This window comes from Megascapheus bottae, chromosome 38 (assembly GCF_031878675.1).
Source record: "Megascapheus bottae isolate mThoBot1 chromosome 38, mThoBot2.hap1, whole genome shotgun sequence".
Classification (NCBI taxonomy): Eukaryota; Metazoa; Chordata; class Mammalia; order Rodentia; family Geomyidae; genus Megascapheus; species Megascapheus bottae.
Window position 1 is genome coordinate 2747052 of NC_143546.1, and position 23170 is coordinate 2770221.

General features: G+C 50.3%; 1 protein-coding gene across 3 annotated transcripts in view; it reads left to right on the top strand.

Annotated features, from left to right (window-relative positions):
• Positions 1 to 23170, top strand: part of Spock1 (SPARC (osteonectin), cwcv and kazal like domains proteoglycan 1) — a 334854-nt gene that overhangs the window by 278347 nt on the left and 33337 nt on the right. The window lies entirely within an intron of this gene.

Genomic DNA, 23170 nt, shown 5'->3' on the forward strand with positions numbered 1-23170 from the left:
ATTGGAGGTTCCAGGGACAAGTCCCCAATGCAACTTCCCTTCCTTGGTCTGTGGGGTAGTCAAATGCCATTTGATAAGGAGAGCTCACTTCCATAGTCTGAAGTCTCCTTCTCCCAGCAGTGAACAATTGGTGTGTTAACTAGAGTTCTTGTCCTAGGTTCATTGTACTCAGCCCTTCCACCCTCAGGACTTTGGAAGGAGTACGTGCAGATAAAATTTAAAATGTTAGCTGTGTATTGTTAGGACAGTTTTGGCTTCTGTCACTGAAACCCAGATGGGATAGAACTGAGTGGGATTGATTTTTGTTTCTTCCTTCATGTAAATTCTCCACAAAAAGGGTCCTGAGGCAGTCTGCAGCCTCACAGGGAATGGTGGACGGATAGCTGGGACCCTTTCAGCTTGCAGTGCAGCCATTCTCAGTGATTGAGACGTGGAGCTTCAGTCCCTGGGGTCAGGATGACTGCAGAGGAGAAGGAACGAAGAGGGTGAGTGACCAGAAGTCACCTCATTACTTTTGTTCCCTTTCTATTGGCTAGAACTTAATCAGATGCTACCTCAAGCTGCAAAGGAAGCTGGGAAATGCAGTTTTTAGTCTTAACTACAGTGCCTATCCAGGATCTGAAAGTTATGTTATTAAAGGAAGGAACAGAGTGAATATAAGGTTATCTACCAGTCACTGATATAGTCATATTTAAATAGCAATAGCAGCCCAAATAAACACGACAGTAATTATTGAACGTGAAGCGAATACCATGGCATTGTGCTTAAGTGCCATGCTATTTTATTTTTTATCATTTCATTTAATTTAAAAACAGGATGAAGAAAGTACTACCTCCAGTCCCAAAGTGAAATATTATCTGTAAGGGAAAATAACTTGTGATTAGAAGCTTCGTGCTCATAGATTGCTGTCTATGTTTGTTTTAACTAACATTGAAAAATTACTTACGATAAGAAGAAAATGGAAAAAAAAACACACCCATGAAATGATTTCAAGGTTAACACAGCCAGTATGCAGTTCAGTAGGTATTTGGACTCCAATCTGGCCCAGGAATTATATTTTTTTACTTCTATGAGTAGGGACAAGAAAAAAATCTGAAAGGTGGTAAAAATCCCAGTTGTACTATCAGGATGCTTTTAACATCAGGTGACAGCAACATACAACATAGCTTAAGTCAGCAAACAACAACAACAAACAATGTCCACTGTACAAGGTTGGAGAATACACTGGGTTACCAGACCTTGAGAAAGAAAAGGAAACCATCATTCACCATTGTGCTTCCTCCATCGCTTGCTTTTCTTTGTCTTTATTTGGCGTCAGGGAAGCTCTGTCTCCTCTGAAGAGAATAGGGGTTTTGAAAGCTCAGGGTTTCCTCGTTCCCGGATTTACCACGGTCTGCATTACACTGTGGGGAGGACCTGCGGTCCCTCAGCTCGAGTCGCGTGTCCAGGCTGATGGGCTGCATGGGAAGAAGCCCGTTTCACTGTGGACCAGGCTGAGGGATTTTATTCGCGGAAGAAAAGGGACAGAGCAAGTGCATAGTGGACTGAGTAAAACTTTAGTGGCATTCCATGCAGTCACTAGTCTAAAAATCAGACCCGTTGGTTATACTTGAAAGTCTCCATTTCCTGGCTACTCTGAGCCAGGAAGAGTGTTTGTTATAAGGCAGGCTGCGATTCTAGGGATGATAGGTTGTCGACAGGCATAGGAGACAAGCTTCTCCCTCCTTTACACCCGTGAATAGTAATTGTACCATGTGGGGATTTTGCTGTAATGTTTTCATGACATTCATGTAATTCATTTTGCTCATGTTCAACCTCTACTATTTTCTATCCCTCCTCCTGCCCTTTCAAAAAAAAAACCTTTCTTGGAATTAAAAAGTTGACGTCCTAGAACTTCTTCATGCATAAAGTGTACTTTGATCACATTCTCCCCTACATCTCCATTCTCCCCTCAGATAATTCCCATTTATGTTCATGTCCAGACAGATATAGCTTTAGATTCAGCCTCTGCATATATAATAGGGCATGCAATATTTATCTCTCTGAGTGTAGCATATTTTAGCTAACATGATAACTAGTTCCATCCATTTTCCTCCTAGTGACATGATTTTTTATGGCTGAATGATACTCCAGAGTATGTACATCCCACATTATATTTATCCATTCATCTGTTCACGGGCACATAGGCTGATTCTAGAATAGTATTGTTATAGATACGAATAGGATTGACTTACATCCTTAAGATATTTTCCTGAGAATGGTGTGACAGAATCATGTGGCAGTTCTAGTTTTAGATTTTAAGGAGCTTCCCTACTGATTTCCACAGTGACTTACTAATTTGAATTCTTAGTACACATGCGCGCGCGTGCGAAATCCTCTCCCATCTTGATTGCGTGCGGCATTTTTTCTTGATGAGAGGTACTCTGACTTGGGTAACACAGCCTCTCTTATTGGGAGTTTCATTTTCTTTATAGCTATGTATTTACTGGCAATTTGTGTTGCTTTATTCAAGGATAAAGCATTTGACTATTTATTTGATATTTCAGTGTTTGAGCTCTTTCTATATTCTGAATGTTAACCCATTGTCCAGTAGTAGCTGACACAGATTTTCTCCTATAGGCTAAGACAAGTTCTAAAGTAGATATGGTTGTCTAGTTGAAGAGAAGTTCATTTAAACTAAAGTCGATCCGATGTTAGCTGAATTCAGGATTCTTTGAAACCATTTGGCCTCATTCCTAGTACTTCCTTCTAAAGAGGAGCACATTTTTCCTTGGCTCTCCTAAGCCTTTATTGCTTTTAGACATGCCAAGATAACACAGTTGTTTTTAGCTCCCAAGGATAAACTTGCAGGCAAAGTGGTTATTGTGAAATATCCTGAAATCACAGATGTTCAGACACCATCCATGGCGAAAATGTAGCTCTTGGATTGACACAGACTACTTCAGCATGTAGATACGCCCTGAAGGTAGTGCAGACGGAGGCAGTTCAGCTCATTATCCTACCACTTACTCCTGTGTTCTATATGCAAACATGCATTTAACAGAGATTTGAAGAATAGATTTTTCATTTCTTCATCTCCAGTGCCCTGAGTAGAAAACCACATAATTAGTTAGTGCTTTTGTTAAAACACATTAGGAAAAATAACCTTCGTGTTGTCAGTGCTGTTGAGAGCACAATTAAACCATCTGATCAAGCAATTACCTGAGCATGACGATGCTCTGCCTCCCCTCATCAAGAGATGAAATTAGGGATTAGATAAAATTGCAATGCACGGGAGAGCTGTACCCACCAATCTCTGAGAAGACAGAAAGGTCCCTGGCCATATGAATATACACAGTACTATAAAATCTAATCCAATCACTACAGACAGCTTTAATTAAGCCCACGATCATGTTGCTTTTGTTTTTCTTTAAAAGAAACAAAACAACATATTCCCTGTTGACATATACTGCTCAAATAGTACCATCAGATTTCTTTCTGCGTTTTCCAGAACATTCCAGTTACTGATATAGATAGTACTCACCAGAAGCTGAGCTCATTTTTTTTTAAGCCTCAGGCTAGGACCTGAATGGTATGTGAGGGAATTAAGGAATTCCTTATTCTTTAATTAGAGTTACCAGGAATTGTTGCAATTACTGAGTATTGAAAGGAACAACTCTAATGATGCTTTCGTTTCTTCATTAAAGCAAGACTCCTGCCTTTCTAAAACACACGAAACATTTTGGAATATTTCTCTACCTTGCACAAAAGTGCCGCCTCTTTCAAGAGAACCCTCCTTTAGCTACCAGGTCCTATTCAGGGAAGCTCTCAGAACTGCATCTCCTAGCAGGGAATGTCCCATATCCAAACGAGTATTTTAGCCAAGTTCCACCCCCACTGTCATTGAGGACTACTTTGGAGCCCACAGTGAAGCCCTTTTACGCCAAGTTGCAGCCATACCTTTCCTCTGAGCTCTGACAATACCTGGCACTGCTTCCTCCTTCTGGGGAGGGGGGATGTGACTACATCCCTTTGGAATTGTTTGTACCATTCATATCCAGTTATATAGTAGGCTAGAGGTACTCAAAACTCTGATAGAAAATGGCTAACTGTATGTAATACATGAATCCTTTGGAATGGTTGGGCTTGCAAATTTTTAAGGAGAAATCCCTGGTTGAGAGGAAGATGACACTGAAAACCAGATGGGGTGGCGACCGTGGCCCTGGAAGGGTGGGAAATGATGTTACCAAGAGGCTGGTTGTAATTCCACTAAGTCCTTAGGTGGGAAATCGGAGTGGAGACCCGCAAATCTAGCGCTTTCAGTGTGTTCATTCGGGGTTCAAGTGTAGATTAGATTTTCTTTTCCTAATAAGTATCACTGTTGCATTTGTTAATCCTTGTTCCACGTTTTATTTCCCCTCCCTTACTCTACCAAATGCAAACAAGACAAAAGGAAAAGAAAACAAAAGCAGCGACAATGACAACTAAAAAGGGCTGTTTTTTTTTTCATTTCCAGTTCATTTCATAAAATACTATTTTAAAAGTCTAGATTAGATGTTTTAAAGTCTGCCTGATAATGAAGCAGAACAACGGAAATATTTGTCAGTTACAGCTTGGGCTCTGGAGAAAGAACTGAGCTATAAAACCATAACAGAGACGCTATGTGTGTTCAAGTAAAACAAGCGTGGTATTGAGAATAATAAAGACATATAGAGGAGAGATATATATCAGTCAGAGCAGTTACTGGCTGGTAAGCTGTTCTGTGACACACACACACACACACACACACACACACACACACACACTGTGACTCTTGGACTGAATATTTGGTTCAAATTCATCTTCTGCATGACACTGGGAATTGGAAGCTGTTAAGTTGACTTTGAGTGGTTCTGGGACAAGCACCCAGTGAGTCTCCTCTCTGGAGACTTGACTTCACAATTCCGGTTTCACAGGGTTCACAACTCTGGTCAACAAGATTCAGTCAGTCCTTTAAAGCATAGAAAGAAGCCCCATGAGCAAGAGCATAAGCAAGAGCAGAGTCAGACCCCTGAGAATTTGAGTGATGGATTTTTTCCGATACAGAATATAAAATAAGCTCAAACACTCAACATGTTTAAATACAAAAGGCAATTTAAAACTTCAGCAATGAATTATTCACCATCAAAACCCACCAGATTAATGAAATGCCTAGAGTTGAAAACCACAGTCATTAAAAGTACATCTTGTTGAAGGAAACATGAACGTAAACGGCTTCACCAGGGATCCAGCTCCGTAGTCTAAATTAGACAAATAAAAAAGGCGATTATTAAACACCCATTATTTCTTTACAAATCATACTTCAGTGGAAGTCTGGAGCCCTATCAGGATGGGAATATGCTTTATGGGGAAAGAACAGCACATAAATGGGGGAATGATACTCGTATTAGGGAAACCATTTCTCCACATGAGCAAAATCACTGGTTTGATTGGATTGAAGATTGATCGGTAAACTTCGAGCTCTTGGAATCTGAGCCTCCTGGTGAATCTTAGAAATACCATCTCTCCCTCCCCCCTCCTCCCCCCTCCCCCTCCCTCCCCCCCCCCCCCCCCCGCCTCGATGACAGTATTAGGGTTTGAACGCAGGGCCTCGTGAACTGAGCCACCAGCACCTGGCTTGAATCTTAGCGTGACTTTAGTGGACCACCAGTATTCCTTGCCCTGGTTTCCTACGGCAGGCAGCCCACAGCAAGGGTGTGATGGCTCAGGAATAGGCAAGGTGTCGTCCACAGGTCGTCAATCCCGACTCCCACTTGCAAGGTCCTCAGAGGCAAAGACCACATCGAACCAGACAGACAATTGGAATGGGGGGCTCTGGGGAAGGGGGGCTCCAGAAACCCACCCAGCTTGTGCATGAAAGAAGGACTAGCGATATGTAGAATATGTAGCTACCAAAGAAACAGAGTGGGGGGCATAGCCACCAAATGTAGAAATGGTTGCAGACTGGAACAAATCAAATGGAATTTGAAAAGGAAAAGTTACTTGGGAGATACTCACGAAAATTGATGAGATGCAATGGGAATGATTAAGTATGATGCATGGTAAGTAACGTACATATTTTAAGAGACATATAGTAACAACACAGGGCTTCCCTTTAAAACAATTTAGTAAGGAAGAAAGGATAAGAAGGAAAATAGAAGAATCTCGAAAATTGTTGAAGAGAAGTTACAGAGATGCACTTCAGTAATTTCTCTTCTTTGGTATCTAGTTGGAGTTTCATCAAATAAAAAGGGCAGGGACCATCTTCGCTTAATATTAGTATCCAAGTCTGAATGCTTAGAAAAGAGTGTTAGTAGAAAAATGCAAGACACTTTGAGGGAAAAATTGACCAATTCATAAAATTATATCAAATCATGCATCTTACAGATAATCTGTAAAATCTAAACCTAAAATACAGAATTTTTAAGAAAGAGACTCTTTCTAGTCATTTGAGTGGGCAGACATTTCTTACATGCAACACCGAAGCGTATTTCACCAAATTACATGTTCACATTTTTTAAAAATCAATTCTGCTTGTTGGCAGCTACTGTTAAGAGAGCTAACAAAGAAACCGCAGTCTCAGAAGTGATATTTGCAAGTCAAATCTCATATATATGCAAAGAATTCTAAGTTCAGGGAGACAGCCGAGTGCCTGTGGCTCACGCCTATAATCCTAACGACTCTGGTGGCTGAGGTCTGGGGATCCTGGTTCCGAGCCAGCCCAGGCAGACAAATCCCAGAGACGCTTTATCTCCATTTAACTAGCAAAAATCCCTAGGGGGAGCTGCAGCTCAAGAGGTCGAGCTTGAATGGAAATAGTCACGCCATAGTGTGAAACTCTACATTCAAGGCCCAGTGCTGGTAGACAGAAAGTAAAATGTAGTAATACACAACTCATCCCCCCACGTGCGTCTCAGGACAGCGTCTGTGATGGACACATGCGAACCAGTCTCTAGGCCAGTGTGGGGCAGCCGTTCCTCCTGGGGGTGGAAGGCCGCTCGGAAGGGATTCTGGCTCCATTCCTTGTGTCGCCATTCACTGACTCGGCTCTGTGGAAGTCACTCAGACCTTCAAGTTCTAGAAGAGGAGCTGGAGGGAAAGGCTTCTCTGGGGCTTGCTTTGAGGGGCCCCTCTTCCCTTCCAAGGTGGCTCTTCTTGGGTCCCCAGACATAGCCGTGCCGGGCCTGGGTCCTGCCCCCAGCTTGCTGGGGGGGGTCTGGGGAAGGCAGACGTGAAGATGAGATGAGCTCAGCACGTGTGCACGGTGGCGAGGTGGAAGGACCCCGCTGGCGGCCCCGTTACGCAGGTCAGGCCCGTGTGGCGTGGAGGCAGGGTGGAAGGGGAGGTGAGGCGCTGAGTGCCAGGACCGAGCCAGCCTGGTGCCTCCGTGTCCTGGGGCAGAGCTTGGGCAGAGAAACTGGATGCTTTGGACTTAGGTTGCAGCTCGGCCTGTTAGCTGGGTGGTCGTGAATGAGGCCCCTCACTTCTCTGGGCTCCAGCTTCCTTATCTATAAAATGAGAATTTTTGTGAGCGTGGACTTAGCCAATGCCTGTTAAGTTCATGGAGCCTGTCCACCACATAGATAAGCCATCCGGGCATATTCCATACCTGCTTCTCGCCCTCCCTCTGGCCCCACTCCTCGTTTCCTCCATGACGTCCTTTCTTCACGCCACTCCTAAGCGTGTGAAGCGATGGCAGGGCAGTGATGACCGCAGAGGCCCGGTGCTCGAGGCGCCCTGTGCCCCAGCGGCCATCCCCCTGCAGCCCTCAGCCAGCCCTTGGTGTGACATGGAGCAGGATGTGTGAACATTAGGCCACAAAGTCGGGTGTGGCTGAGTTTCAGTTGGTGAAGTTGGGGTGCGCCCAACGACAGAACCGTCTAGCATCGGTTATGCTGGAAGGAAGTACGTGGACCCCTATCCAGCACACCACGAGGGCGCCGGCTCATCTCCTCCTTCCCAGGAAGCCCTCTTCCCACTAGAGGTGGGCAGGGACCACCATCTACTCAGGGCGACGAAGCAGGGTTCATTCCAGAGGCGTCTCCAAGAGCCAGCGTCACTGTCCCAGCTCCTGCAGCTCTGCCTGTGGGCTGGTATTACCACGGAGACAGCACAGCCTTCCAGGGCGCCCAGCGGGGGCAGGCATGCCTCGGCATCGCCAGTGTGAGACGCCTTCAGATAATGCAGGGAGAGACGGAGAAAGGTAGACCAGCTCCCCAGCAGACACCCTGCTGTGGTCCAGTCCCTCAGCCCGGAGGCGGAAGGTCTGGTAAAGAACATTCTTGATTCTGACTGATCTGGAGGGTGTTAGGTTCCGTTAGAAACAGTAAGGAAGTGAGACTTTGACTATTTTTTTAGCGTTATTTTAAAAATCTTTCAAGAAATACGACGACTCCGAGACCGAGTCTGTTCTCTTTGTCTCGGGGAAGGAACGCCAGTAATGCCGAGGCCGGCTCCGTGGTTTCTCAGCTGTGGCTCTGCCACTGTGGTGGCCTGGAGCCACCTGCATGGCCAGTGCTCCAGAGCAGCCTGGGTGGGGGGGGGAGTGAAGCCGTGAGGGCTCCCTGCTGGCTGCTGTGCTAGGCCACCCCAGGCACAGAAGTGGTTGTCATAGAAACCGGGGTGTTTTTGTTTTGACTGTGGTCTTGGGGCAGTGGTCATTGTTTTATTACAGTGGCTTGACAAGAAGAAGAGCACTTGTGCACTGCCAGGAGAGTGAACACGGTAGATTACCAGGCAATTTCAGGGGGGCGCTGTGGACAGACAGAGGCTGGGGTGGGTGGGTAAAGTGCCGGAGCCCCCAGGGAGGCCCGCGTGTTCTCACCACGTCATAGAAACCAGTGCTCCTGCCTCGGTCTTCCAGGACGGCCCCCCCAGGCCTCGATCTCCCCACCCCCCGCCGCCTACCACCCACCCAGACTCTTCCGTTCTGCGGCTACAGAGCAGTACAGCCGTGGGAGGGGAGAGAAGTTCCCGGGTTACTTGGTTGTCACAGCTCACAGGTTTTCTTGATTGCATGTTTGGTAGATCCCCATTTTTATCCCTGTCGCTGTCATTTTTCTTGACCTGCCATTTCAGTCACTCAAAACAGTATGACTGTATTGCTTTGGAATTTCTCTGGCTCTTTTTTTTCCTTCTTCTCTTCCGTGGGGTTTCTATCAACCCAGAGCTAATCATAGCTAATGGTGGGGTGGTGAACCGAGGCTGACGTCACCGCACTCCTTGCCAGCCGGTCCCAGCTCCCACAGGCGCGCACGCCAGCGCACCCCCGGGTCTGCCAGCCCCGCTCCACCCGCAGACCTGCAGGCTGACACGTCAGTGCTGAGCTCCTGCTGTCCCCGTCCCTGGCTGCTTTCCTGATAACTCATCTTCCACCCAGTCACTCCACTCAAAGCCTAACCCCATCAGGAGGTGTTGACTTTTCCTTAGCATCTCCCTGCTCCCTGGGCCCTGGTCAAAGCTCAGTCGACCCAAGCCAATGCAGCCCCTCTGCTGGTGTCTGCCCACGGTGTCAGCTTCCTCACAGCACCGAGGGGGCTCACTGAATCCGCCCGCGCTCTGTACAGTGTGGGCCTCCTCTGATCCCCCCCACCCCCCGGGGTCTCAGTCAGCTGACCCCCCGGCCTCCCATCTCGCCAGCTCTTTTTCTCTTCAACACTGCTGCAGCCACCTCTGTCGACCTGTCTGCCTCCCATGTCAAGCTTGTCCTCTCCCAGGGCCTTTGCACAAACCATGCCCACTGCCTGAGTGCTCCTGAGCCAGAACGCTTCAGGACTGCTTAGTTTCCATAGGGTTCTCTCTCCTTTTCCTCCGCCCTTCCCCTCTCCTTTCTGTTTCCCTTAGATGGTCTCTTGGAGGAGGCATTGGTGAGCCGTGCAGGGAAGCTGTGTAGAGCATATGGCCGCATGCAGAAGCCAGGGGAGGAGGCGAGGCCTGGGTGCTCCACCCCCCCCCCCCCGTGGCTTTTGTCCCCCATGCCTTCCTCAGGTGCCAGCCCAGACCAAGGCTCTTTGGTATGCACTTTACCAGGACCTTTGACCCCGGCAGTTACCATAGCTACAGTTACTTAGCATTCGTGAGATGATTATGTCTCTTTCCCAGGAATCCGTGAGCACCTTGGGATTTGGAAAGAGTTTTGTTGACAAAGCAGTGAACTCCAAATTGCCTGTAATGGTGGTGGTTGTTTTGATTTGTTCTGGAGGCAGGCTCAACCTTTTCCCATGGAAATCCAGCCTTAAACTCTCAGCTTGTCTTGTGCGGGAGTTGGCGTATTCACGGAGAGAAAGTATCGCTTCCATTGTTGTCTTAAAGGGAGGCTCATCTCCCAGTTAGCTCCATATCTCTGCAGAGTCCCAAGGAAACGTCACCAAGACCTGGGCTGGTAGTCCTGGTACTCACTCACGCTCAGCCTGATTCTGAGGTGTGAGACACCAGCCTGCAGGGACGTCTGTCTGCCCTGCGCCTGGCTGGCCGCCTCGGTGGATTCCACAGAATCTCCTCTCTTCTCTCTGGCCTGTACGCCAGAGCCGCCCAAACCATGTTTACACACTGGAATCTTGACAAACCTTCAGGATGCGTTCCTAAAGCCGGTGCATATTTGATGTTTTGGTCTCCAGGTCAGATGCTCCATCGCTGGGCCTTTGAAGCGGGGGTTTGGAGTTAGCCGGCAGTGACTCCATAGGAGTCGCCTGGCCTGAGGCCCCTTGTGAGGGTAGAAAAGGGAGAGAGGATTGGTACTGAGAGAGGGAGGGTTGCAGTGCCCTCCTCCCTACCTGGAAATGTGGAGGCAGCCCTGGGGCTGGCTGAGGACAGGGGCTGCCTGGAAAACGCTGGAGGGCTAGGAAGAAGCCAAAATGTCTTGCAGACTGGCAAAGTGCTTGTGACCAGAATGCTAATGAGGTCTCAAATAGGAACATAGAATATTCTACAGAGGGACTTGGAAAAAAGGTCATCACCATAATTCAGCACCTGGATGCACTTTCTTCCATGCCTACAGAAAGCTGAATTTAAAACGGATTCATTGAATAGTATCTGACAGAAGAAATTCCTGAAAACACATACAAGGGGGAAAAGTGTCCAGAAGGAAATGTACTCATTATCTTAGTTATCTCACCTTTGTGACAAAAATTAAGTTAAAGGAACTACTGGGGTATTTTTAACTAGATCCAGTCAGATTCAGGACCAATGGTATGGCCGTGGTAGAATTTATAATTAGTAGAGAAACAATATAAGACCTTGGCAAATTCACAACCTGACCAAGGAAGGAGCAAGGAGAAAGTATGTAAGGACAGCTTGCTGGTGCCATTACCGCGGAGGACTAAGAAGCACTGTGCTTTGTGTCTGAGCAAAGGGGACAAGGCTTGCGCATGTCTCAGAAACTGGGGCCCCTCTCCCATTCCCAGGAGGCCCAGGGTACTGTGGTTTCAGGTAAGAGACGTGAGACCCCCCCACTTCTTGGGCCCACTGCTGGCACTGCTGCAGAAATCTGCCCTGTACTTTTACAGCTACGGTTCCCCGGCAGCTGTTACATAATAAGGGCATTTGATGGAGACTCAGGAAACACTGGTTCAGTCCCGTCCGGCCTGGGTACAAATGTGGCTTCCCTGAGTCACGTTCTGCCTCCTTCCTGGAAAGGTGATGTCCTCACAGACAAAAACAGAGCAGGGAAGATAGATGCTTTGTGGAAGAGGAGGAGCGGGGGAGGAAGGGGAGGAAGGAGAAAGGTCAGTGTTAGTTTCTCCGTTGTTGACTTGCAGTGACTTGCAGTTCCTGTCAAATGGGAACTTCCCAGGTCAGTGTGGTAGATAGGGACCAGGTTAATGGCGGGCACAGGCCGGACTCTCAGCTGACCCGAGGCACAGATGGCGGGAGGAATGAGTGATTTCTAAACCAGTGGCTGCACAGGCTATGAAGGGGCAGCTCAGCGCCCCGTAGTCTGCTGAGCCGGCGGAGAACAGGTGCCCTCATGGCTGAGCCCCTGCTGCAGTTCTACTCGGTGGGACTACTGTGAATCTGTTCAGCTGTGGCAGTCCTTGTGGCCAGGCAGAACCTGCCACTGTCCCTGCTCTGTCCTGGGCTCCAGTAGGAAGATGGGCTCTGCTGTCTTCTACCTGTGGCTGGGTAAGAGTTCCGAGGGGCGGGATGTGGAGGGGAGCATGGGGAAAGAGTCAGGAAGTTCAGGGTGAGGGTCTCTAGCTGCTTTGGGGAGCTCCCGTGTTCTCTGCCAGTAGGCACTGGATTAACTCGGGGTGTGGGGGACTCTACTGGGAGAAAAGCAGAGGTCTTTGCAGGGAGTCCGTTCACGAATACTTTATGAGCTTTAAAGAAGTTTTCATCCGCCTTACATCCAGTAGCCCATGAAGCAAGTGTTGTGGCCTGCAGTCAGCGGAAGGCAGAGTGGATTCAGCCGGCCTGTGCCAGTCAGGACAAGCCTGAGTCTGTGCTGCTGGAGAGCCCATGTTTCTTGAGGGCGGGGAAGGAAGTGGTGGGAACTGCCCGGGTATGGAGCTTGCTTTACCAGTCTGTCTCCAGTTAACCAGTGGAGAGGCGGAAGTAAAGGTGTGGCTGAATTGGTAGAGCTCCAGCCTCGAGTGAGAGCACGAGGCCCCGAGTTAATGCCACCATAAACGCCACAAACAGCAGACAGACAGAGGGTCGCTATGAACAACCAGATGCTCGGCGTTGCCCTGGTAATCACCACGGTTTCTGCCACCGTGGCTGCCATTGAGAGATCTCTCCCAGGGGGTGGCATGCCATCCTCCATTCCCTGTGGCAGGTGACTCCCCAGACTCCTTCATGTTTACCAGGACACTGGTGCCCACAGGGCCCCGAGCCGTGCTGAACCTCCAGGCAGAGGGCGAGTGGGATCGCCTGGGGCTGGGCTGGCTGGGGGAAATGTCACTGTCTGTTTTGCCTTGCCCATGCCTCAGAGCTGTGGCTGCGTAGGACTCAAAATTTAAATGTTTTTCTTTCTAGCAACTCACAGGTCTCGCCTAACAGCTTCCATGAGGGCTCCGTTCGCTCTGGTTCTGCCCTGTTTGGGGGTCCACCCTGGGGCTGTGCGTGGCCCTGGGTGGGGGGCAGCCCCAGAGGTGCCGTCCAGGGCCCGGGCTCCTCATTCTGTCACTGTGGCTGCTGAACGCCAGCCACTTCTGTTGGACTCACATGGGGTTTGATACTCTGGATTCATAGACCATTCTTAGTTTTGACAAGTTGTATTGCTTAGCTCCCATTTTAATGAGAGTCAGGAGACTGCGTGGTGTCCAGGTCCCGAGGAGAAGACGCCTCGTGCTGGCAGAGGCGCCGGCATGCTGGGCTGGCTGGAGCTCAGAGGAGCTTTTGGTAGTGATTGATGGTCCCAGCAGAGGTTTATCTTTTCCCTCTTTTGTTGTTTTTGTCATTGTTCCGCCGTTTCCTTCTAGTACAGAGGATTTAGCAGATTATTAATTCCTCATAACTGCTTCTTCTGGAGGGCGTGTGACTTCCCCACGGTCCCCTTGGGTCCCGCTCTGGTTCCCCTCCTCCTTTGCTGTCTCCTGGCCCTGTGCTCAGGGTGGGACGGCAGACCTTTCCCTGCAGGGCCCTGGGTCTGCAGAGGAGAAGAGGGAAGGTGCCTGCCTCTCTGTAGCGCCCAGGCTCACAGTTCCCAAATCCTCCAGTGACCACCATGCAGCTTCCGGGTCCATAGACAGCGTGAGCCAGGCTGATGAGGGAAGAGCTGTTGCCCCAGGCCAGGTACCCGGCTGGGCCGCGGACTTGAGCAGCCCCACCAGCAATTCAGGGAAGCAAACAGCGTAATTGTCCCCATTGAACAGATAAGGAGCTGACAGAAGCCAGCAGTCCCCGCACTCTGAGGCCTGTGTCTGGTATGTGTCTGCCATTGTCTGAGAGCTTTCTGAACTGCTCAGTGTGCATCTCTTTCTAGTTTGTATTGTCGTTGTAAAGGCTCATTTTTATTTTTACTAGTCCCAGTCTTCCCTTGTGCACGGAGGTACACAGGGATAGCAGGTCACCACCCAGCTCTCATCGTTGGCATTGAGAGCACTGCCTGGCACATAGTAGGTGGTCAACAAACATTAACTGCCCATGGAGGCATTTCCACTGTTCTGCAGGTGAGGCAGTGCACTCAGGAGGGTAGGTTAATGTCAAGAAGAAAGACTAGAGACAGGAAGGATTTGAACTCAGACTGGGTCGTCCTAGAGCTTCTGGGTCGACCCCTTCACAGTTGTGAGGAGTCAGCCATGGCAGGCACTTCCTGGGGAGCTGAATGAGGGATGCGTCACCTCCTGAGGTGGTACGAGGAGGAGAGAACTGATGAGCTTAATTATCTGTGGCGAGGAACATGATGAGGGGCCGCTCTGCTCTGCGCAGAATTCCCTGAAATGGGAGCTTGCATTACAGACGGTTTCCAGTGCTCCGAGACACAGCTTCCCCTCCTGCCTACCCCAAAGGGTGGTGTTTGGTGTGCGAAGAATCACTCGTCTGTATGGGACGCAAATTATATTCGACGGAGAGCAGCTGACGTCCCGGAGCTCACAGCTGGCCTTCCTTAATGAGTTTTGGTCTGATTAATACAGATTCTGTATTGACCTTAAAATATGCAAGCAAACTCTTGGTCCGAGTGGGAAGACCGGATTGACTGACTGACGTGACGGGAAGGGAGGGCTTCCGTGAAGCTTGGATTGAGGACTGAATGTAAAATGACAGCCCCAGTCTTAGCGCTGCCCGGTCTTCTCAGGCCTCAGCGGGCCACTCCCTCCGCAGGCCCTGAGGCCGTCATGGCCTCTCATTCCACGCTGGATGCCTGCCCCGCTTCCGCCTGAACATTCCCTGTCCTCATCATCAGGCCTTCCGTTGTCTTCTGTGGGGATTTGTAATCTTACCCTCCCTCTCCTTCAGATACCCACCCGCCCGGTTAGACTCTACATTTCATCCCAATTCCCAATCTTGGCAGCACAGTCTTTTCTGCACCCATGCACCAGCAGATCTGTTCCCAAGAATCGCCCGAGCCTCCCGTGGGACAGACTCCCCGCCCCGCCTGTTAGTTCTGCTGTGGCCTGTCGTGCCGGTCTGAGGCTGCCTGGGTTACTGTTGTGCTCTCCTAAGAAAGTGTAGTGCTCACTCGGAGGGACTGTCACGCCTCAGCCATTTCCAGGGGCCAGGCTTACCCTCACAGTCATTGGCACACAAGCTGGGTCTCCTGAGGCATGTGCTGCCTGGTTCATCTTTCATCAGGATCTGGGAGAAACGAGAGCAGAGCCTATTAGGAGAAAACTGAGTAATCAAAGGAAAGAGAAGAAATGAAAGCCTTTGTCCAGCCCTTGCCAGTCTCACATACCAAGGCCCCTCATCAGAGAATGGACTTATACAAGGGCATTTTATTGCTTAAATGTATCTTTCACCGAGTTGGTGTCAAGCAAAGAAAATTGTCTTTAAGTTATATGGCTTTTTTGTTCAGTATTGCAGAGTCTTTCATCTGTAAGTAGTAAAATCAGGCAGTAATTCAAAGTTTTAAGTTACCGTTTCATTTTAAAAGTATCACCTTAATCTCGTTGCCTTTGGTTAAAAAGTCTGCTTTGGCATTTTTGGTCACCGATATCTCTGGTTTTATTTCTGTTGGTTCTCATGGACATAAAGGCTATATTCACAAAGACACTGGGAGTTTATTTTCTCCCGCAAGTAAAGGGGAAGAGGAGAAAAAATTAGACTGGAGCCCAGATGTAAAAGGATGCTGAATGGCTGTGATGGCTATCTGATGTCAGCCCAAGGTGAGATTTTAATAGCTTTCTTTTGGGACCTTGGGAAATGTTAGCATTGGATGGAGGTTTGTAGCTATGCTTAGCTGGCATCTGTTTTCCTATTCTTCAGTGTACATGGAGGGGTAGGTGACCAAGACTGGAAGAAACCACTGTTTGTTTCTCCTCAGCCCTACCTTCTATCTCAGTGGCTGCTCTGGTCACGCAGAATACCCAGGGCTTGCTTCCTCATTTCTCATAGTACACATTCATTTGCTGCTCATATTTATCCACGAATCGCTCGTTCATTCTTTGATTTAACCGATAGTTAAAGGGCAGCTACAGTGGCTGGGCACTGCTATGGCACTTGAGGTGTTTGAAGTAGGAGCCGGGCTCCTGTCTGTCTGCCCTGGGCATGTGGGAGTGTCGCAGCAGGGGGCCTGTGGAGACACCTGGGTGGCCTAGGCCCTCGCTGTCCACCTTTCCAGATGCAAAACGGCATAAGCCCATGTGCTAAGCTACCTATCCTGGCATGCCTCAGAGAGAATTCCCCTGCACTGCCACCCTCAGGAGGAGAGCAGACCCCATTGCCACCACTGGCTGGGGGAGGACTGTAAACAGAGAGAGAGGGATCCTAGGGGACACATGGGGAGAGTCATACCCTAACCACTGAAGAGCGCAGATTCCAGGCACAGAGGACTAGAGAGAGGATCACAGGACACAGAGGACCAGAGGGGAGGTCACAGGACACAGAGGACCAGACGGGAGGTCACAGGACACAGAGAACCAGAGGGGAGGTCACGGGACACAGAGGACCAGACGGGAGGTCACGGGACACAGAGAACCAGAGGGGAGGTCACAGGACACAGAGACTAGAGGGGAGGTCACAGGACACAGAGACTAGAGGGGAGGTCACGGGACACAGAGGACCAGAGGGGAGGTCACAGGACACAGAGAACCAGAGGGGAGGTCACAGGACACAGAGACCAGAGGGGAGGTCACAGGACACAAAGGACCAGAGGGGAGGTCACGGGACACAGAGACTAGAGGGGAGGTCACGGGACACAGAGACCAGAGGGGAGGTCACAGGACACAAAGGACCAGAGGGGAGGTCACGGGACACAGAGACCAGAGGGGAGGTCACGGGACACAGAGACCAGAGGGGAGGTCACGGGACACAGAGACTAGAGGGGAGGTCACGGGACACAGAGGACCAGAGGGGAGGTCACGGGACACAGAGGACCAGACGGGAGCCCAGCAGGCTGGGCTGTCCCCTCCCGCAATCCCCAGAGGTGAGGGGTCAGATTCCCATGGACCCTGAGAGAGGGGAGGAGTGTGAGTTAGGTGCCACCGCGAGGTGCTCTTGTCTCCCTGGAGTGCTGCCTGTGACAGCCCCAGCGTGGGAGCAGAGACGGCTCCAGGTCCCCCACGACACCAGAAGCGTGGGAGACGCCGTGTCCTGAGGCCCGTGGCCGCAGGGACTGTTTTCAGTTGAAGCAGGTGCCAGTGTGTTGGCGCGTCTCTGAGCGCGCACACCAGGCTGGTGAGGGACACACGCCCTGTTGGTTCCCCCACTGCCTCCCGAGCGCTCCCTGCTCCTCCCGCTTTCTCCTTGGGAATGTGGCGTCCTCTCTTCCTTGTCTGTCTCCTCACTTTCTTTCCTGCCATGCCTTCTCTGTAGCTTTTTCCTTTAAAGTAGATGTTGTTTTTCCAGTGGTGCGAGGGCCTGATCTCCAAGCTGGCACTCATTGGGCAGGCTCTGCGTTTCCTGCCCCAGCCACCTCTAGCCACGTCTGCATTCCTTTTCACGTAGAGTCTCATGTGGTTGTGCTTTTGCCCGGGGTGATGGCGGATTGAGGTGGTCCTCTAAGTATGCTTCCTGATGCAGCTGGGATCAGAGTGTGAGGGCTGGTGTGTAGCTGAGACGGAACCCCAGTCCATGCTTGCCTAGTCTGGCCGCATTCTCTCCTCCTCCTGGTCTTACTCATGCTCCTTATCTCCTTGCCCTTCCCTTCTCGTCTGCGAAGTGTAAGGGGGAATCTCTAACCCTCTGAGGTTTCTGGGGAAAAGAGAAGTAATTACCAACTACCCTCTCACCCACTTTCTCAGCATCCAGACTTTCTCATGCTCCAGGTGTAGGAGCCAGGTGTAGACCTCTGATGGAGGTCTGTGGGCCAATCAACTCCTTCTTGGCCAATCCCTACCCGATGAGAACAGCGTTCACTGTGTCTGTTGCTACGGAAGTCTGTGGGCAGCTTCATTTGGCATAGTAGGAGACAGGGTTGGGGTGCCCAGGACTGCCTCCATCTTCTCCCGCTCCATACGAGGCCCTCCTGTTCTCTGCTCGCTCTCTCTCTCTTTCCTCAAGTCTGATTCCACTTCCTTTCCCTCACCTCTCTTTCTCTGCCTGGCCATTCAGTCTTTGCCAAAGTTGGTGCCCTGTCAAGTCTACGAATCCATTATCCCTTGCTTTGCTGCCCTGAGGAGAAATGGAGGGCTTGGATTCGAACATGCGTGCTGTTTCCTGGCTGGGAGGCAGTCGTTCTGCTTCCTCAGGTTGCACTTTGTGGATTTGTAGAAGGAATCCCTCACACAGGGATACATATTTTCCCCTAAACAAACAGATACTAGCCAAGTACCTGTGTGCCAGGCTCCCGAAAAGGTGGCTGCTTCCCTGGAGGAGGAGAGGTTGGTGAGGAAGGGTGCAGAAATAGTAAACATTCCACAGGCAGTGGGGGCACAGGAGCAGTAGAGCAGGTGAGTGTGGTGGAAATAGGTCACAGACACACACGTGACTGTGCGCCCCGAGGAGGAGGAGGAGCAGTGCATAGCATGCCAAGGAAGCAGAGGGGGAGGGAGAGGAGGAGCCCCGTGCAGGCCCGGCTCCGGCTCTCAAGCTCGGGCATCCTCCTCTTCAGAGGAAGAGGTTCATTTTCTCCTTGAAGCCCTTGCTCGGCATGGCCACGAGGAAGCATGGCGGCTCTGAGCTGACCACCGCGAGGTCCTCCTGTCGAGCTCTGGGCCTTAGCTGCTCACTCCGTGGGGATGAAGGCGTAAGGGGCCGGTTTGCCAGTCACCCTGGCACACGAGCTACTGCTTTCTTCATTTCCTTACTTGGTGTTTATTTACTGAGCACTTGCTATAGACCTGGGTGCTGATAGGAAAACAGGCATCAGGATTTCAAGACTTTCCTCCTCTGTGTTGTCTCTCCAAACTCCAGATGGATGGAGCTTCCCATAAAAAGCTGGAGATGTGTGCTGGGCCTGGCTGCCTCCCACTTGTAATTTTAGCTACTTAGAAGGCTGAGATTGGGAGATTTGTGGTGTCCAGGCGTGTGCGCGCGCACACAGACACACACACAGACACATACACACACACACACACCCCTTTTCAACTAATAGCTGCATGCAGTGCAGCGTGCCTGTCCTCTCGGGCATGTGGGAGACGGAGGTTGAGGATTTGGGGTCCAGGCCAGCCAAGGCAGGAGAGTCTGCACGACTCCCTCTTCACAGAGAAAATTGGGTGTGGTGTACTAGTACACACCTGTCGTCCACGCTGCAGTGGGAGGTGTACAATAGGTGGGTCAGGGTCCAGACATGGATCAGGCAGAAAATGACACGACTTCCAAAAGAAAAGAAAGGTGGGGAAAGGAGAGGCCGGAGGCATGGCTTGGCATTAGAATGCCTGCCTGTCAACCCCAAAGCCCTGCATTTAAATCCTAGGACTGTCCCTCCCCCCCCCCCAAGAAAAAGTGAAGAGTATCTCCAGAATCACCCAATCCGCGGACGACCTCACGCAGCAGCTAAAGCACCGGCTCTGAGACGCAACAGAGGCTGCTCAGGCTAGAGCAAGGTGACAAGGCAGCCACAGGCAGCCCAGGTGCAGGGCCTGGGGGACAGATGGCTCCTTGCTGGAAAGAGTCCCCAGTGCCTCTGGACAAGGCAAGTTAATTAAACAGCCCTTCTGCTCAGTTATTAAAACAACCACCGCCGGACATCGGCCGAGCCCGAGGAATCATGTAACGGGCACAGGCACCCATCACATGGTCTGACAGGTAACATTTTGCTCTGTCTGTGTATACGTGCATACTTGCATGGACCAGTTAGAGGCATTTACAGACATTGTGATGCCTAAAAGCAAAGGTGGCATTCTACTTAACCACCTTGGTGGGTGTGGATTATCTCACCAGGAGAACAGCCGTTCTATTATGTCAGCGTTCTCATTAAAATCACAAGGGTTTCCCCCCTAAGTGTTGTTTAGAGTTTGGTGTAATTACTGTTATTCAAGCTGGCTCGTTTGTTTCTTCTCTTTCTTTGAATATGAAACAGTGATGGGGACTTTTTGTTCACTTTTATTTGGTATCAACAGATTTTTTTTTTTTGGAGCTCAGGCATTTGTGCCCAATTTGAAGTCTGTTTCTTTATAGGTAAGTTGAGGCTTAGCTTGCTGGACCCAGTATTTTACAACTGGGATCCAGTCTCGTCTCTGAGCATGCTGTGAAGTCCTTGTTACTTTGTTCCAGCTGAGTGCTAAGTCTTGCTCCTTTGGTCCTTTTTCGTTAAGGGATGAATGCTGTATATCTTGTTGGAAATACACATTTTCTTTTTTATAACCATTATGTAGTCTTTTGAGACTCACTTGTACCCTCACTCACTTGTACCCTTTTTTTTTAATATTGAGTGATCTTTTTTTAATTCAGGACTCGGTGTGGCAAAACAGTGATTTTCAAATTACAACCTTCCCTTCTAACTTTAGCTGGCATCTTTTTGTGAAGAATTGCTTTTTCCTGTTCGTACATTTAGTGACTTGATTTTCAAGTTTAAGGTTCTGCAAGTCAAAAGTGTGTGGTGTGTTTTGAGTGTGAGAGAGAGATGCAGAGAGGAAGGGAGGGTGAGGAGGAGAGAGTGAAGAAGAGACAGACAGATACAAAGAAGGAAGGGAGAGAGAGAGACAGAGTTGAGAGGCCCCGAACATGAGCCCACAGACCAAGCCCTGGTCACACACAGCCAGTCACTGGTCCGCTGAGACGGTGTAGCTGACAGACAGCTGCCTGTCTGCTGGGGCTGTGCAGAGAGGACCTTTGGTTTTCTACAGAGCCTTAATGAGCACATATTTCTTCTTACACTTAGCAAGCAAGCATTCACGGGGCTTTCGGCCCCGTACAGGTCCAGGCCCTGAACCAAGGGAACAAAGCTCGGTGTCCGTGAAAACTGTATGACAGATGCTCACAGGGCCACCAAGACAGCCAAGGAGAGAAAGAGACAGGAAAATGGGGAGGAATTGATGTGAGCCAGGAAATTTCCTGGCAAGAGCAAGACCTGAGTTTAGAAAAGAATAAGCCCCCCGATGCTTGGGGCGGGGCAGGGGTGGCCAGAGGGAAGTAAAAGGTCCCTGAAGTTGAAGGTTCTGAGAAGCTGCAGCAGAGCAGGTGGGGCGGCGGGCAGGAGAGGCCGTGGGCTCTGGGCGCTGGCACCGCTTGCTCTCCACTTATTAAAGGCAGCGGAGCCTCAGATCCTGTCCCTCCCTCTCCTGTGACAACATGGTTTTGGGTGAATAAAAACAAATCAGAATTCATCAACTGTGAACAAAGTTGTCAACTGTGAACCACCAACAGTCTGGTTTAAAAATAGAGGATAGGTTGATGAAATATGGTGGGGAGAGCAATAGAAATAAAACGTTAAAAACGATACTGCATGTGTGGTGGCGCAGCGGGAGGAGGTGTGGAGGAGGCGTGTGGACTCTGACCTGGGAGAAGTTACTCGTTTTGCCTTCCACATCAACAGCGAGAAAGATCGTCCGGGCATTTGCAAGGAAACATTCACGCCTTCGGACGCACTGGCATGCTGTGCAAAACAGAAGCAAGGAATGGGCTGGGAAAGCTGCTCCCACATTTATTTTTAAGGAGGTCCCCATGCAGAATACTTCTGCACATCCTCTCACCATCACTGGCGCTCTCTCCTTGTTCTCCATTTCTGTGGTGATGGGGGAAGGCCTGGGTCTACAGCATCAGGGTGGCTTGCTTCTGGGAAGAAGAAGCCTGCCGGATGCTTTCCCACGTCAGTGGGGGCGTCGGGCCGGCACCACTGCGCCAGCCACTGATGGAGATGGAGTCACCTGAACTTCTTTTTGCCTGCGCTGACCTTGAAAAGGGATGCCCAACCCTACCTCTGGGGTTGGTGAAGCAGCGAGGGCGACTGGAGCCCCCGCTCCCAGCTCCTAGCTGCCTTTTATGAGGGGCAGAGAGAAAGCCGGAGGAAGATTGAAGCTGTGCCTTCGAGAGGGCCAAGTTGCCTCACTGCAGAGAGCCGCCCAGTTCTTGTCCCTCGTTGCGGTTGTGGAGGACGCTGTCCCCAGGGGTCCCGCGGGGTTGAGAGCTGACTCCCTGTCTCAGCTCTTGGGGGGATTTCGGAGCTCGGGCTGCTCAACCCCTGGCCGCTGTTGGTACACCCGAGCAGTTGAGTGCTGTTGTCATCCGCACTCAAAGCATGTGTTTGCGTCAGTTTCCTCTTCTCTGTATTTTATAAAAAAAATGTATACATCGTGCCTCAGTAGGCCTGATCCCTAAGACGCTTCCCTTGCAAGTCCGCTTTCTCAGCTGTTTGTCTTTGAGCTGTAAGGGGTGGGTGGAGTCGGCCTGCCTCAGCGTCAAGCCCTCTGCTTAGTGTTCGCAGGGCGGGTGAAGGAATGCCACGTGGACAAGTCTCGTCACTTGTAGTTAGGTGAGGACCCTGGAGAGGAGAAGTACTAGAGCTGGACTATTTATTTGCATGATCTTTCACCTGCAGAGTTCTGTGAGTGCCTCTTGTAGACAGTATTCTGTCTGTAGGAGAGCTCTGTGACGTCCCTATAGCTGGAGTGCTGAGAGCTCAGGAAAGGGACAGCTCTATACACTGACTAGGGGGAGAGTTCTGTGCACTACCACAGAAAGGGTGAGGGTGGGATCAGCTCTCCACAGTGGAGTTGAGTGAGTGCCCTACAGGCAGAGCTCGGTGAGCTGGCTCCAGGGGCCTGTCCACTTCTGGTGTCCCCTCAGGTGAGCTCGGTGAGCTGCTGCCGATCTAGCTGTGTGATCTTACTGTGTGTGGTGGAGAGCTGAGCACATGTGTCATGAAAACAGACCTTCCCGTGCTTCCACTGTGATTTGGAAGTTAGCCTGCTCCGCCGGAAGAACAAGAAAGCTTATCACCATGCTGGACGTTCCACCTCCCCTGAGACGGCCCTGCCTTCCCCATCTTGTCTGGATCTAGGGCTGAATGAGAGTCTGTAGTGCCTGTGTGCTTACTCTCCTGTGTGTGTGTGTGTGTGTGTGTGTGTGTGTGTGTGTGTGTGTGTGTGCATGCGCATGCGCACGTGTGTGTGTGTGCCAGTACTGGAGTGTGGACTCCTGGGCCTGGATGCTGCCCCTGAGGTTTTTTTCTGCTCAAGGCTAGTGCTCTACC